The 14,995-nt window shown below is 35.8% G+C and overlaps 2 long non-coding RNA genes across 3 annotated transcripts; both read right to left on the reverse strand.

The window, feature by feature from the left end:
• Nucleotides 1-3,199: 3,199 nt before the first annotated feature.
• Nucleotides 3,200-4,124, reverse strand: LOC129921960 (uncharacterized). The gene is made up of 2 exons (XR_008773879.1): nt 3,709-4,124; nt 3,200-3,601 (listed from the first exon to the last, which is right to left on the reverse strand). It is a non-coding gene; the product is annotated as an uncharacterized LOC129921960 (long non-coding RNA).
• A 5,429-nt stretch (nt 4,125-9,553) lies between these two features.
• On the reverse strand, nt 9,554-13,311 carry LOC129921959 (uncharacterized). 2 transcript variants are annotated; one of them, XR_008773878.1, is made up of 4 exons: nt 13,027-13,311; nt 11,749-11,874; nt 11,336-11,404; nt 9,554-10,975 (listed from the first exon to the last, which is right to left on the reverse strand). It is a non-coding gene; the product is annotated as an uncharacterized LOC129921959 (long non-coding RNA). The 2 variants fall into 2 exon arrangements; XR_008773877.1 differs by lacking the exon at nt 13,027-13,311 and having other exon boundaries at nt 11,749-12,036.
• Nucleotides 13,312-14,995: the final 1,684 nt, after the last annotated feature.

Consider the following 14,995-nt stretch of genomic DNA (forward strand, 5'->3'; position numbering starts at 1 on the left):
TTGGATTCTGTATAATGAACAAAGTCAAGAAGCTTGACGGAAGCTTCATGCCCATAATAAAGTGAAATTATTTCCCCTTATGACACAATTTCTTTGTGCCACTCTTGAAAACTTGAAAAACACTAAGTGTGGCTCAACAAAGATGGCTAAGACAGATTTTAGGGAGTCAGTTATAGAGATCGGGTCTAAATCAAGGAAATCCTATGCCGAACTGGAAGTCGACCCTTTATTAAGATTGTGACAGAGCGTCGCATGAGGTTTGCGGGACATGTTCTCCGACAAAATGAATTACGCATAAGAAGAGTTGCGATGACATCCTAGTACAATTTGGCGCCACACATTCATGGAGGTCCTCAGAGCAGGTGGGAAGATGCTTCAGACATTACCAGTGACAGATTTTTGTGGAAACAGCTTGACGGCAAATGCGCCGAACGGCGCGGGAGGGTCTAAATCAGTAAGAATAGCACATTAGGTTTTTGAAATAAAACTTTTTTATAGCAGTAAAATGCACTGTAGATAACTCAGAATATGCATTTTGTTGGCTTTCAATATCAGAAATAATGATCGGCGGCGGGGCTCCGCCCCGCGCTGGTGGAGCTCCTAGCGCTCCCCCAGACCCCCTTGCTGGTAATGGCGAGGAGTCTAAAATTTTCTCACTAACTCCAGGAAGAGCCTATTCTAGGGCACAATAAGCGTCTTCCGAAAGAATGATGGGTCAGAATGTAATAAAGATTATACACACACACACATATACATACATATAAATATATATTTTGCGGGGGGGGGGGGGGGATTTCCCACCCGAAAAAAAATCCTGGCTACGCCCATGATCTAGGGTATGACATATTCCACCGGGTTCCCCACATCAACTCTGATTATGAAATTCCTGTCATGGTTGTAATTTGGCCGTGGCTCGTCTGCCCGGACACTCCCTAACCTTGACAATTAATAGTAAGGCTTGTCTTCGAGTCCGAAGATAAATGAGGAATACAGTATTTCCCGTGGCTGCGCAGCCCCAGCTGTGATCTGCATATTTAGCCACATCCAAGGCAAGCATAACCATTGTCCGCAGGTGGTCGATTTAGATTTTCTTTTCGTCGTCTGCGTTTGTCCTCGGCAGCAGATTTCTTTTGCTCTCAAATGTGTATCCCGTGGCTTTCGTGAGTCATCTCCAGCTGTCTCGTTCCGACGCCGCATGCAGCCAGGTGCTCTCTTCTATGTCAGCCAAGGAAAGTTGACGCCTAAGCTGGCCTTTGAAGTGTTTCCGTGGGGCGCTTCTGTTACGTCGAACACCTTTTAGCTCACCAAAAAAGACTGCCTTTGGCATACGTTCGTCTCCATTACGGGATACGTGCCCTGCTCAGCGTAGTTGTCGGACCATAAGAAGTCCCTCTATACTGTCCATACCGGCGTTCGCAAGGACATCGCTGTTTGTAGTGTGGTCCTGCCACCGTATGTTTATGATGGAGCGCAAGCATCTTTGGTGAAAGCGCTCAAGAAGTCTTAGTTTTTTTTTATATAGTGTCCATGTCTATCAATTAATTTATGAAGTAATTACCAAGAGAACGAATAATGACACTATGATAACGAATACAAGCCAACAATGAGAATGCGCATGACAAAGCAAAGGTTTAATGAAGTAATGATATGATATGACATAATAAATGATGGTTATACATTCACAGAGCGAACAGTCCACTCCGGGCTCGCGATGTCCACAACCCAATGCCATGGATAATGGTCCAGCAGGATCCATACAATAACACAGCCTACAGATCAGGCTCGACTCCAGCAGCGTTCTTAGAAATAGCGCACAAACTATTTTGGTTAACAAAAGACATCAAGCAAAGAAGCTTCTTAATATGCGCACCACACTGACTTCTGTTTCTGGGAAGGCAGGACGTTGCAAAGTAAAATCGCTACTCATGCCTTTAACACAGAAACTTAGGTTAAGATAGATTTTAAAATAAACGCGTGACATTAAACAACTTCTTTTTTGTATAAAGACGGGGTGTAGGCCGCTCCGCCCAAAATTTTTTGAAAAGCTTGACAGACGGTTCAAAGCGGGACTGTCAGGCCTAAGTCGGGACGTTTGGTCACCATAATACTAGTAATTCATATGCAGTTGTAGTGAAAGTAGTAGAGCAAAGTAATAATAGATTTTAAAATTAGTTGACTTGTAGTTGATATCTAGGTTTACCATTCTAGTATTCATAGAATGAAGGAAAGTTAATTTGTAATTATTTTAACTTTATTGCAGTGTATTCTAATTGTATTCTAATTGCTGTAGTTGTTGTTGTTGCTGCTGTGGAAGACTGAACAAAATGTGTACTGGAGCCCATTTTGGAACTTAAGTACATTTTTAAAAGGCTACATCTGTTAGTAGTACATCTAAAGTATTCGTTAAAAACAATGACAATGTATGAAGTGCTGTAGTTGTTGTTGTTGTTGCTGCTGCTGATGCTTGATGACAGTGCTGGCTGAACAAATGTTGCAGGTTTGACTTCTGCTCCAATGTCCGTATTCTGTGTCAGTATCATGTCCAGCCCAGACCTAAGATGTCTCCATGAGACACAGTGCTGTGGTTTTGTCCTGAAGTATGTGTTGGTAATGCAGAGCTTATGATATGCGCAGAATTCAAGCAGTCTTTGTTCGTTCTCATTCATCTTGCCGACTCCAAAAAGCCCAAGGCAGTCTGGCCAGATAGTCTGATCCTACTCTTGCAGCTACTCTTGAAGAAACCTAGAAGAAGCGTTTGCTCTTTTTGAGGAATGATCTCAATGGCTTCCTTGATGTCTACATAGAACTTGCCTTTGTCCTCCTGAAGGGAACATAGTGTGGGGGCATAGGCACTAAATAGAGTGACTTTTCCAGATGTAGTCATCATACTTATGCTTAGTAGCCGTTCCGAGCCACCAACTGGAAGGACTATTGTGGGAAGTAGACTGTTCTTGGCAGCATAAAAAAAAGCCCATGTGAGCAGGTCAGGGTGGCGCTAACTGAGTGAGGCCCTTTTAATTACTGCTGCTCAACATTTGTTCAATATTTTACAGTAGGCAGGTGGTAGATCTACTGGGTGGGCCCAATCTGTGCACCTCGGTATGGTGACCAAGGGGCTAGAGTCGCCTAAGCAACCAGGCAGCACAATTAGACTTGTTCTAAACTAATCTAGCTAACTAAAAAAACAAACTAAACTAAATTTATAAAACAAAACTTATATGCACTTTATTTACAACAAACTTACAAAGCAATAAAAATATAGATGAATACAAAAAAAAGAAACTTTACAGAAACAACTAAATAAACTTAGAAATAAACAACTAATCAACCTGACTATACCACTACCAACACTAATAAGAAACCCAAATGTCTAACTATCTTTACTAGATTACACCTAAAAATACCAACACTAAACACAACAGTACAGCAGACAGCTTAACTGTGGCAGTAATATACTAATAAAGGCAGCTAGGCAGTGGAAATAACGACAGCAAACAGTTGGCAGTAATAACTGCCAAAAAGGTGGCGGACAGGCAGGCAGTTAGGCAGTAATAACTGCGGCAAACAGTTGGCAGACAGGCAGGCAGGCAGGAATTATAGCCTGCAATTACAAATACATAAAACATAAGACATAATAACAAAATAATAATGAATTAGATCTAGACTAACACATACAAAATAATACAGACATAAGGTAATATTCACTACCAGCCTGTAGCTAATGAAAGCAACATCACAACACCAGTTGGGCCAGACAACAATAATAAATCAAATCTAGATTTGGCTTAACAAAGCAGCCATCATGGAGCGTTGAGTAGGACGCAGCCATCTTCTACATTAAAAATTAAAATCGGCAACATGTCAACTTGCTAAAGCCATTATCCCAACAATATTGTAGTAATAAAAATACTTAGGGAACATAAAATATTTACACATGGACAAACAATAGAAAAACAATAAGGGGATCATTAAGGCTGGCTAAAGGGGGGTGACGCTACCCAAGTCTACGGAACTTCCGGTTCCATCAGAGGTAATCATGGCTAATTAACTAGCAAGTGATGCCACTACACTAATCAGTCTACATCTCGACTATAACAGTAGATGTAGGAACAACTAATACAAATACAAACAAAAGTAAAAAAACAAAGTAAAAATAAAAACATTTTCCAACTTACAGGCGGTCCCAGCTTAAATTTACACTACAATTACTAACTACTAACTCGCTACATGGTCACACAGACCAACGGTCAACACCGGAAAAAGAAAGAACTGACCGCACCCTTTCTATTTATAGAGCCAGGTCATGACTCACCTAAACTAACTCTAACATTAAAGAGCTGGCGGGAACCATGCATGCACTCAGCACTATCCTAGATAGTTTACACAAATTAACAACAGATAAAAATAGATACAAAATTAGATCTAGGATCGCCAGCTCACACCCATATCATGCATTTGCATCTCATCTTGTGTAATCAGCCCCGTGAGACATGCCGTTTTCGGCCAGTCGGGTTGGAGAGGTGCAATGTCAATGCGTAGTCTCTTCAGCTCGTTGTTTATGATTGCCGTCTTCCTGGCATCATCAACCTGCCGTAGGTCATCTGTGAGACCGGAACACATTGTCCTGACGTTTCATGTGGCCATTCGCATGACAGGAATTTTCATTTACATTTTTTTCTTCTTTTGTTGCTTGGTGTAAGTTTTTAGCCTACTTGTCATTTTAAAATAAGCTCTAAGCACCCAATGGAGCAGGCAGGCTGTGGCGGATCAGCACCTAACTGTCTGAGGCTGCCCAGGTTGAGGCGGGCGGTAGCTATCAGTGCGGCGCGAAGACCTCTACAACCGTCAAAGACAACCGGTGGCCTCCATACATTACGCCAATAAAGTTGGACGTATAACCCGTAACTGTTTTCTCCCGTGTTGTTTTAGCCGCTTTGCAGCAGCGCCAGAGTTTCCTCTTCGGTGCGCATTCCTGGGTCTTAGATATATAAGTTCGTCCATCGTGGTTCGATGATGACTACTTTTGTCATCCAGGGGGCTTTGTGCCTCCTCATGTAGCTGGTGAGACCTATGTGAGCCCGGAATGTTCTGCTGCACACTGGGCAGGTTATTCCAGCTGGAGATAGTGTCATTGGCCTTGCTTCTCTTCTCTTGCGTTTTTCTTCTGCCAGCGTTGTTCTCTTTTCCTCAGCAACCTGTGCGCCAGTTTTCACAGCGCGACGCCATGATGCTCTGTCATGTGCCTCTGTCTCCCAGGTGGCTGGGTCTATGCTGAACGCCTTCATAGAAGCTTTGAGGGTGTCACTGAAGCGTTTTCTTTGACCGCCTTGCGAGCGCTTTCCTTCCCATAATTGGAGTCGTTTAGGGATGCGGCGGTCTTCCATTCTGCAGACGTTTCTGAGGCATAGAGCAATGTAGGGAGGATGACAGCTCGATAGATCCCTAGCTTTGTATTTGTGGGGATACCTCGTCTGTTCTATACATTTTAGACGCACTGGCCTTGGCGATACGCAGTTCGATTTCATTATCGATCTTTCCGTTTCTGGAGAGTGTGCTGCCAAGATATGTGAATCGGTTCCACGACAATTCGTTCACTGACATTTCGTTCACCGACAAATATCGTTCACGACTTTTCGTTCACGCGACTATTCGTTCACCAGACATTTCGTTCACCCGACAATTCGTTCACGCGACTATTCGCTCACGCGACTATTCGTTCACGCGACATATCGATCACAGACTATTCGTTCACAGACAACTTGTTCACCGACAGTTGGTTCACGACAAATCGTTCACGCGACAAATCGTTCACGCGACTATTCGTTCACGGCACGGACAAATTGTTCACAGACAAATCGTTCACTGGATAGTAACATATTGTTAATATTATATATTCTCGTCGTGTGTTTAATTTATTTACATTAAAACTTTTGAAGCTACCAAATGCAACAAAATTTCTAGAGATCAGGTCAAATCCGAGTTTATTTAATTTCGTTGTTGTTGTTAATATTTTGGTAATGAGGAAAGAATATGATAAAAATTATACTTAAAATTTAAAAAAATAAAAAAAAAAAGAGATCAAGCTAGCTGAAAAATTTAAACGAGCCCCTCACTTTGCTATAGGTAACATTTTTACTTTCACCTTTAATATACCTTTACACCCCCCTCTTTTTTTTTTCATCTACCGGGAATCTACCCATTCATCTGGATACTCTAGTTAACACCTAGTTGAGTGCTTCCTTTGGAAGTAATAAAACTTTATTGGACATTGCCTATACACATGTTCAATCTGTTAACATTGAAAATATCTATATCTACTAGACACTAGTGTCGATCACTAGTATAGTACTTTCCATCAAGTTTAAAAGAAGTTTTATTTTATTTTTATTTTCGTTAGCTTGTTTCTATATGTGACCACCCATTGGTAGACTAATTTGATTGCTTGGACTTCAATAACAAATTTATTGAAACAATTTTATTTTGTTGTATTGCGATAAATTTATATTTTTTTGATAGGGAACCAAAATATTTCCTAGTGTTGAATATGTAATAAGTTTTTTTTCTTAGATGTCTTAATAGGGTTTGTTGCTGAACATAATAATAATATTTGTGTCAGACGCGAATAGCCCAATTTTCAGTAAAAGAAATTACAAAAGTCATTTCTCTATAGAAGAAGTTACGAAGGCTATATAAAATACAACCACAGACCTATATATACTACAATAAATATAGGTTTTTGATTGCTAGTTACGATTTATGTCCAACCATGGAACTATACTAATGGAACACCAGCTTCGAGTTTTTTACAAAGCCAAAGAGAGTCGAAGTGCCGTCGCGCATCATTTTCGCGCATGGTGCAATGTGGAGAAATCCATGATGATGCCAAAGAAGAGATTTACTCCGTCAGTCCCTTGCAATGGGTGTAAAATTTTCGTACGCTCTATTTGATTAGATGTGTAAAAACTTCATCCATTTTCTGACTATCTGATATAATAGATAAAATTTTCCCGAATAAGAGATCGTCACAAAAGTTTTTTTTTTCGACCACCCTATAAAATGCCACATTTTTTCAAAAAAATAGAATCTAAATTCCGAAAATACAATCTTTCAGTGTTTCTGTGTTTGGTTTATTTACACTAAATCTGGATGAAGACCTGTCTACCGTTCCTCTAAATGCGTATTTGTTATGATATACTAAATTGCACGAAATAAAAATAAAAATAGGAGGCCTAATACAGTTTTGACACTCCAAGCTACGCATTTCTAATCGTTTTTTTTAATTATTATTATCGAAAGGACTAGGCTATAGGCATACACGTCTTGTGGGAAACAAAGAAAAAGTTCATCTCGGTAATATTGTAGCCTAAATAAAATGACAAAAAAAAAAAAACTATAGCCTAATCTAAAATGAAATAGATCTAGAGCTAGATTTTCTTGGAGGAATGATACAAAATAAGTATAAATAATAAGTCATAGTCATATGAATCTGATAGATCTAAAACAAATACTGATAGTCATTCATTAATTAATTATTAGAATTACTGGACTACCAACTGGGTATTTTTATTGCCAAAATACAATGTATTTTATGTGCATTTATTAAAAACAACAACCAAAAATTAAGCGTTCGACGCAACTAGATCTAATATTAATAATATAGATCTAGATTCTGGTTCTAGATCCAGAAAGCTACTTCTCTAATTCAGTTTTCTAGTTTAATTCTAGTTAGATCTAGATGTCTAGACCAGTAGATTTAAATCTAGCCAGGGTTTTTGTCATGGAATAGATCTATAAACCTGCAGCCGCCTACTGATCACGATATGACAGATACTATTGATGAGATACTCTCGTCTACTTCTATATAATATAATATAAATATATATAGATCTACATCTAGATCTAGTAGAATAGATCACAGTAAAACTCAATGTGTACTTCCGACTTTAGCTCAACAAGTCTACTCCAAAGTATACTAGTAAAGTCACAAAGTGTAAAGGATCATTATATATTCAAATAAAAAATTTATAGGCCTAAATGAATCGAATAATCAGTCACTGATTTGACTAATCTAAATTGTTATTTTTTAAATGGCAAGTGTTATTGATGACTTCTGACTTGTAAACGAGTTGCAGAGATTCTAGCTTTTATTTTGATAACATGTTACAATATATCAATGATATTTAGATAAATGCAAGTACCTAGAGGAACAGAGAGAAGGACCATTTAATATAAGGCAAAGAAGTAAGATGTTTATAATCCATCAAACTCACAGAGGACTTGTGTCGGCATTTCATGCATTTACAGAAGCTACAAACTATGCTACAAAAATGATAGGCTTGTCTTTGATTCCTAAGACTTATGAGGAATGCTGTTTCCAGAGGCTACTCAGCCCCAGCTGTGACCTACATATTATGCCACACTGAGCACAGGCATAACCATTGTCCACCTGTGGTAGAATCAGTTTTTTTTTTTTTTGCCATCTACCCTCGGCAATTAATTTTCATTGGTGTATACCACACCTTTGTAAGTGACCTCCTGCTGTCTCGTTCTGAAGCTGTATGCAACCAGGTGCTCTCTTATTCTATGTCAGTTAAAGTAAGTTGGCGCCTAAGCATTTCTGTGGTACCTCTTTACGTGCATATGACATGTTAGGCAAATGGTTTAGCCTATCGGAATGCCATTTCGGAAAGTATAGGTGCTTAAAATGAAACTCCAAATATCTGGACTTCCAGTTACCAAGAAAATAAGCTTAGGATTCAAAGAGACGACACTGGCATTTCAGTGAAATTAATAGCAACTTTAATTGCAGTCCACCAAACAAGATAAAAAAAAAAAACAAGTGTGGCTTCAATAGCATTGATGATATTTAGTTTACTTTTATCTCATTTACTAGTATTACTATTTCATTGACTATGGTTTTTTATTGTCAAATAGGCATAAGTACATGTAGTAGTTCCTGCAATTTGATGAAAAATAATAATTAAATTGTGTATAGTCTATATACAAATGTTTATAAGAGATCACAGCTTAGCTTAATTTACTTAATATTTTAAAACTATGATTTTGTGTTCTGACTCTACTCTAAATAAATTATATTTTATTTTAAGAATGCAAAGTTGGAAATTCTGTTCTGATGAAAAAAAAAATTAAACTAAAGTAGATGTTTATGGTTCTTTTGTATTTATTTTTAAATTATTTATTCATTAAAAATTAATTGCTCATTAACATTTACTTGAAGTAAAGATCAAAAACACAAATTCAATACATGATCAGCTCCCAATTCAAGCAGATCACAGCCCATCACTTAAATGTATTTACTGTCAATTCTACAGACTATTCATTTCAAAATGTTGCTTTAAATTGTTATATGACACAATCAAAGTACTGGTACCTCACATTGATGTAGGACTAAAGCAGCTGAAATAATGACAAATTTTCATTCACTAACTTGTACTGTCATTTATTATCAGACGTGTTAAAACTAATGACCTGTATATATAATTGATTAAGCAGGAGCATCAACAAATCTTGAACAATAATTGTCTACAGAAAAAACTTTATTCTTATCCAAACAATATACATTTACAATGTATTTAAACAAGTTAATTTATACAAATCTGTATGGCCTAAAGATTATGGTGTATTTTGAGCATTGTGTGAATACCAAGTTACATTATTACATGAAAATAGTGTACTCATTTTTTAAATATTCTGGGTAATAAAAATTAACAACTTATATGATACAATAAAATTGAAGCATTAGTCAAATAAAAAAAAAAATTCACTCAAGATCTATATGAACTCTATGCTTGAAAAAAATCATTTTGAAATTAATTAAAAAAAAAAAAAAATTATGGTTCTTTAGTCAATGGAATGATAGCAGCAATTATTTAACAATTTCATGATTATCCATTAATCTCAATATACTTATAACAGAAAAATAATTCATAAGGTTTAGATACAACCATTTGAAATAATGATTATAATTTTTTTCTTAATTTGCTTAATTCAAATCTAATATAAACAAGATTTCCTCTGTCAAGAAACTTATGAGGGAACAACATGCATGTTCTTCTCAGTAAGTTTTGCAAAGGGAATTAAGAATATATGATGTTGCTTTTTTTTGCCAACATTTTAAACTTTCGCACCATGTTTTAGTTTTAAGGAGAATGCACCATATTTTATGTTTACTTTTGATAGATTCTTATTTTAATTTTAAAAAAGTAAAATTTCCCTTACATATCTTGCAATCTATGGGGCAGATGATATAAAGTTTATCAGTTTCTGTGCCCCATGGTTAGCAAGGGTGTCATGTACCCAGCACAACAACCAACCACCTTTTGAAAAAATATCCCATTTCAGACGTCACAATCTATAGGGCAGATGATGTTAAGGTCATTTGATTCTTTGGCCAGTGCATCATGTGGCCAGCACAACAACCAACCATCTTTACTTTTCAAAACAAAAGTCAGCTACCCATTAGAGTTAGGTGGACTCAGGGGCACCCAAAAATCTAAAAAATTTTAATCCGAGTCTTCACAGAGATTCAAACCCATGACTTAACCATTCAGCCATGGATCCCCAAACTGCCTTTACTTATTCCTTACTATTGCCATGTATCCCTAGCCTTTTGAATTCTGAAATTGAAAATCCCAGTCTTAATTGAACCCAGGAACCCTCAGTTCAGAAGCCAAGTGCTTTACCACTCGTTCACTGCACTCCCTATTGTTTTAATGGGGCTCAGATTAATAGTTTTCAAGTACAATATCAAACAGATTTAAAGAAATACTAAATCCAAACCTGTAGGCTGAATGACAGGATATACATAAATATGTATAGAGCTTACAGTATAATATATATATCTTAAATTAAAATTGGTCCAAGACTTTTATTTTGCAACATGATGGGATTTTCCTTTCTGGTGGTGCTATGCAGGAGTCCAAGAATCTCATCTTTTCTCATAACAGAAAGTTATCTAGTTATAAAAATAAATAAAAGGATTTTAAAAAAATAAAAATATGTGTGACATATGTGTTGACCATGCTAAACGTATATATGTTATTAAGTATAATTATATAATTTTGCTATTCTAAAAATAGTCTGTACCTAAAAGGAGCTACTGTGTTAATGTGTAGACATGGCCCTGACCTTAATAGTTATGAATTATTACTTAAGGTGAAGGCAGATATTCAGTTAATTTGATGGACATTGCACTCATCTAAAAGCAACTATAACATATATTATGATTTACATTTTCATGGAAAACTAGTTTTTCAAAAATACAAGTACTTCAGCTTATGAGAAAAGTGCATAGGGAAAAATTGCAGTACCTTACCTTTAAGAGGTGCAACCAATCATTGACTTGTCAGGAATGCATGCCTTTTTCTTGCATTTCCAAACATAACTGTAATTATACAATTAGGCATAATGGCTAATTTCTTTTGAAAACATTACAATTAAAAAATAATATTATTAAATTGAATACATTGTTGTATCAAACATACAAATTATCAGACATAATTTTGCCTAATTTCATCTAACAGTTTATTGTAAAGGAATGGCCTGCACAACAGCCAAGTATATTAGGCATTCATGAAAGATGAATTTGCTTAAGAGTGTTATAAAAAAAAAAATAGAGAAAAATGTTAAATTCCATCCCCGATATTTGGATGTTGCTTGACCATGAAAATCACACTTCACAAAACATCTTTTAGATAACTTAAATAAAAATTGTATAGTAGTACTTACAATAAATATTGAATGGATGCCAATATTATTAATGTCTGCCCAGAGAGTAGAAATAGTATAAGTATGATCCTTGAGCCATTCTGGTACATCATCAGAACTGGTTGGCATGGTTCTACTTGTTAATAACTGAAACATTACAAACATTTTTTTAAATTTATAATTTATCACAGACTAGAATAGAAATGTTGCCAGGAAAAATACCAATGGTTAGAATGCACCTGATGATACTTTTGTAGCCTTAAAATGCACCAAAACTTCATTCATTAAATCTGATAAGAAACATATATGTATCCAAGTTGATCAGAGTGTCATAGCAAATAATTAACTAGATATGAGAGTTTTATATTAAAGTGCTGAATTTCAGGGGATAGATCCAACTTGACACCACATCATTTATTATTTCATGAACTCATGGGTCTGGGCATGGCATGGAAACTATTATTTAATGTATGGGGTGTAGGCGAGGCATGGATTATAAATTGTCTTGTATAGATTAGATTGGGTAAAACTTCCCATCGAAGGTAACTTTTACTGATAGATCTGGATCAATTATAAATTTATGGGATCTAGGCCTGCATAAATTTTATCTTTTATTTATATATTTTATGTACATAAATAACTAGTCTAGATTCTATAATTATATCTTAATAATAATTTTTGTAGATGTCATATAATATCTAAAATATTAAGTATAGATCAGTAGATTTAGAATTTTAGCTAGTAAATATTTTTATATTCCAAATCTAAACTGGATCAATATATTGTATATCTATCTAGAATTTAGATCAGTAAATTTAGTATTTTAGCTAGTAAAATACTTTTATATTCTAAATCTAAACTGGATCTAGATCTAATTATTCTAGAAGCTTAGATCTAGAAGACTAGTTGTCAAGATTTGACTACACTATGGCTAAGGCTAATGCACTAGCCAAGTAGGCCTACTAGATAGATCAAGAGACAGAGTACTAATAGTAATAGACTCTTGCCTCGTTGGGCCTCTCAAATCAGCTACAGACTTTAGAGACAATTTAGGAAGGTGAATTTCGATCCAATTCCAAGATCTACAAACTACAGGTTAGAGTCTAGCTAGAGATGCTAGATCTAGTCTAGAAGGCTGATCAATTAAAAATAAAATCAATCATTTCTAAAGTTTGTAAAATTATATTTTATAGATCTAATCTATCTATTTATAATATAGAAATCTATGTCTACTATTTTAATATTTAAAATGATATATGGCTGATGATATTAATTATTTTAATAGAGACATTGACATACTAGTCTAGATTATTATTCGAGATGACCTCAGATGATGATAATCAACTGGTAGAGCTATAAGTCAGTATAAACTATAATATAATCCCTGCATTCGTTTCATTCACTGTCTGTATCAATAATCATGTGATGTGAAAGTGAAGTCTAGATTTAGATCTAGATTAGATAGAATTGATAGATTATAAATCTACTTTCTACTATTAAAAAGTATTATTATTATAGATCTACATCTACTAATATTAGTACAGGTACTAGATCTACAGGCAATACACTATTGATTATAGTGACTATAATTACCGTCACTATACACTAATATAATACTAGTAATACAGTTACAGTATAATACAGTCTATAGTCAACTATAGTCATGATCGATAGATCTAGAGTTCTAGACGTAGTCTAGATCTATAAACATTCATATTGACCTCATGTATGGTCTAGATCTAGAGAAAATAGAGTGGAAATCATGACTTTATTAGATCTGTTGAGTTATTTTTTAAAAAATATCTTTTAAATAGATCTAGAACCATAGTCTAAGTCTGGGTGTTGTAGATCTAGATTATTCTAGATATAAGAGATCTATAGATAAGTTCGGTTTTTTAAAAATGCGCATTCGAAATTTAAAATACCCAGATTTAAGTATTAATATACCCATATTGGTAGGGCCGCGTTAATCATTTATTAGATCTATTAAAGCATGTCTATATAAAAGATATTATTATTAAAAAAATATATTATTATATAAAAGATATAGTTGTGAATATTTACTAAAAAAATTAAAATAATGAATTTTTTACTTTTGCCAATTAACACTCTGGCTGGCAAAAAGGATGACTCCTCAATACTGTGAAAAGACGATAACTGCATGAGTTGGTTTGGAATTGTATTTTGTAAGACTAACTTTAAAAAAAATATCCTTTAAGAGAATAAACGAAAAAAGGTTTGTCAGAAGAAAAGCTGGCTGGACTACGCAAATAATGGACCAGCCTCTCTCTCTTGTTAAGAACATTGGTGACCGGGAAAAGTGGAGGATTTAGTTACGCGGGACAGATGATAATGATTTAATGTACATAAAAAAAAATCCAGATTTTGTGTAAAATACCCAAATGTGAAAGTACTGAAAACAGCTATTTTAATGGGGTGGCCTTAAAAAAATAACTTTTGTGACGATCCCTTATTCAGGAAAATTTTATAAATCACAAAACATTGTGAGAAAATGGATGAAGTTTTTAGAGATCTAATAAAATAAAGCGTAGGAAAGTTTTACTCTCATTGAAGGTCAGTCCAATTTAAGTGACTGGAGGAGTAAATTTCTTCTTTTGCATCCTCCTGAATTTCTCCATATTGCACCATGCGTGAAAATGATGCGCGACGGCACTCCCCTAGTAAAAACTAGGAGCTGTTGTTCCATTAGTATAGTTCCATGGTCCAACTAAGCGAAGGAAAGCGCTCACAAGGTGGGCAAAGAAAGCGCTTCAGGGACACCCTCAAAGCTTCTCTGAAGGCGTTCAGCATAGACCCTGGCACCTGGGAGACAGAGGCACACGACAGAGCATCATGGCGTCACGCTGTGAAAACTGGCGCACAGGTTGCTGAGGAAAAAAGAACAACGCAGGCAGAAGAAAAACGCCAGAAAAGAAAAGCGAAGAATTGCGAATGATGCCTATAATGACTGATTATTATTCCAGCTGGAATAACCTGCCCAGTGTGCAGCCGAACATTCCGGGCTCACATAGGTCTCACCAGCCACATGAGGAGGCATAAAACCCCAGTGCAAAGCCCTCAGCCCCCTGGATGACAAAGTGGTCATCATCGAACCACGATGGACGAACTATATATATATATATATATCTAGTCTAAAATAATGACTGTCTAAGACTCTAGATGATTGAGAAGTTCATATGTATATCTCAATCTTCTTTCATTTAATTTTTTTTTGCGGGGTTATTGCTACTTAATACATTGATACCGG

This window comes from Biomphalaria glabrata, chromosome 12 (assembly GCF_947242115.1).
Source record: "Biomphalaria glabrata chromosome 12, xgBioGlab47.1, whole genome shotgun sequence".
NCBI classification, from domain to species: domain Eukaryota; kingdom Metazoa; phylum Mollusca; class Gastropoda; family Planorbidae; genus Biomphalaria; species Biomphalaria glabrata.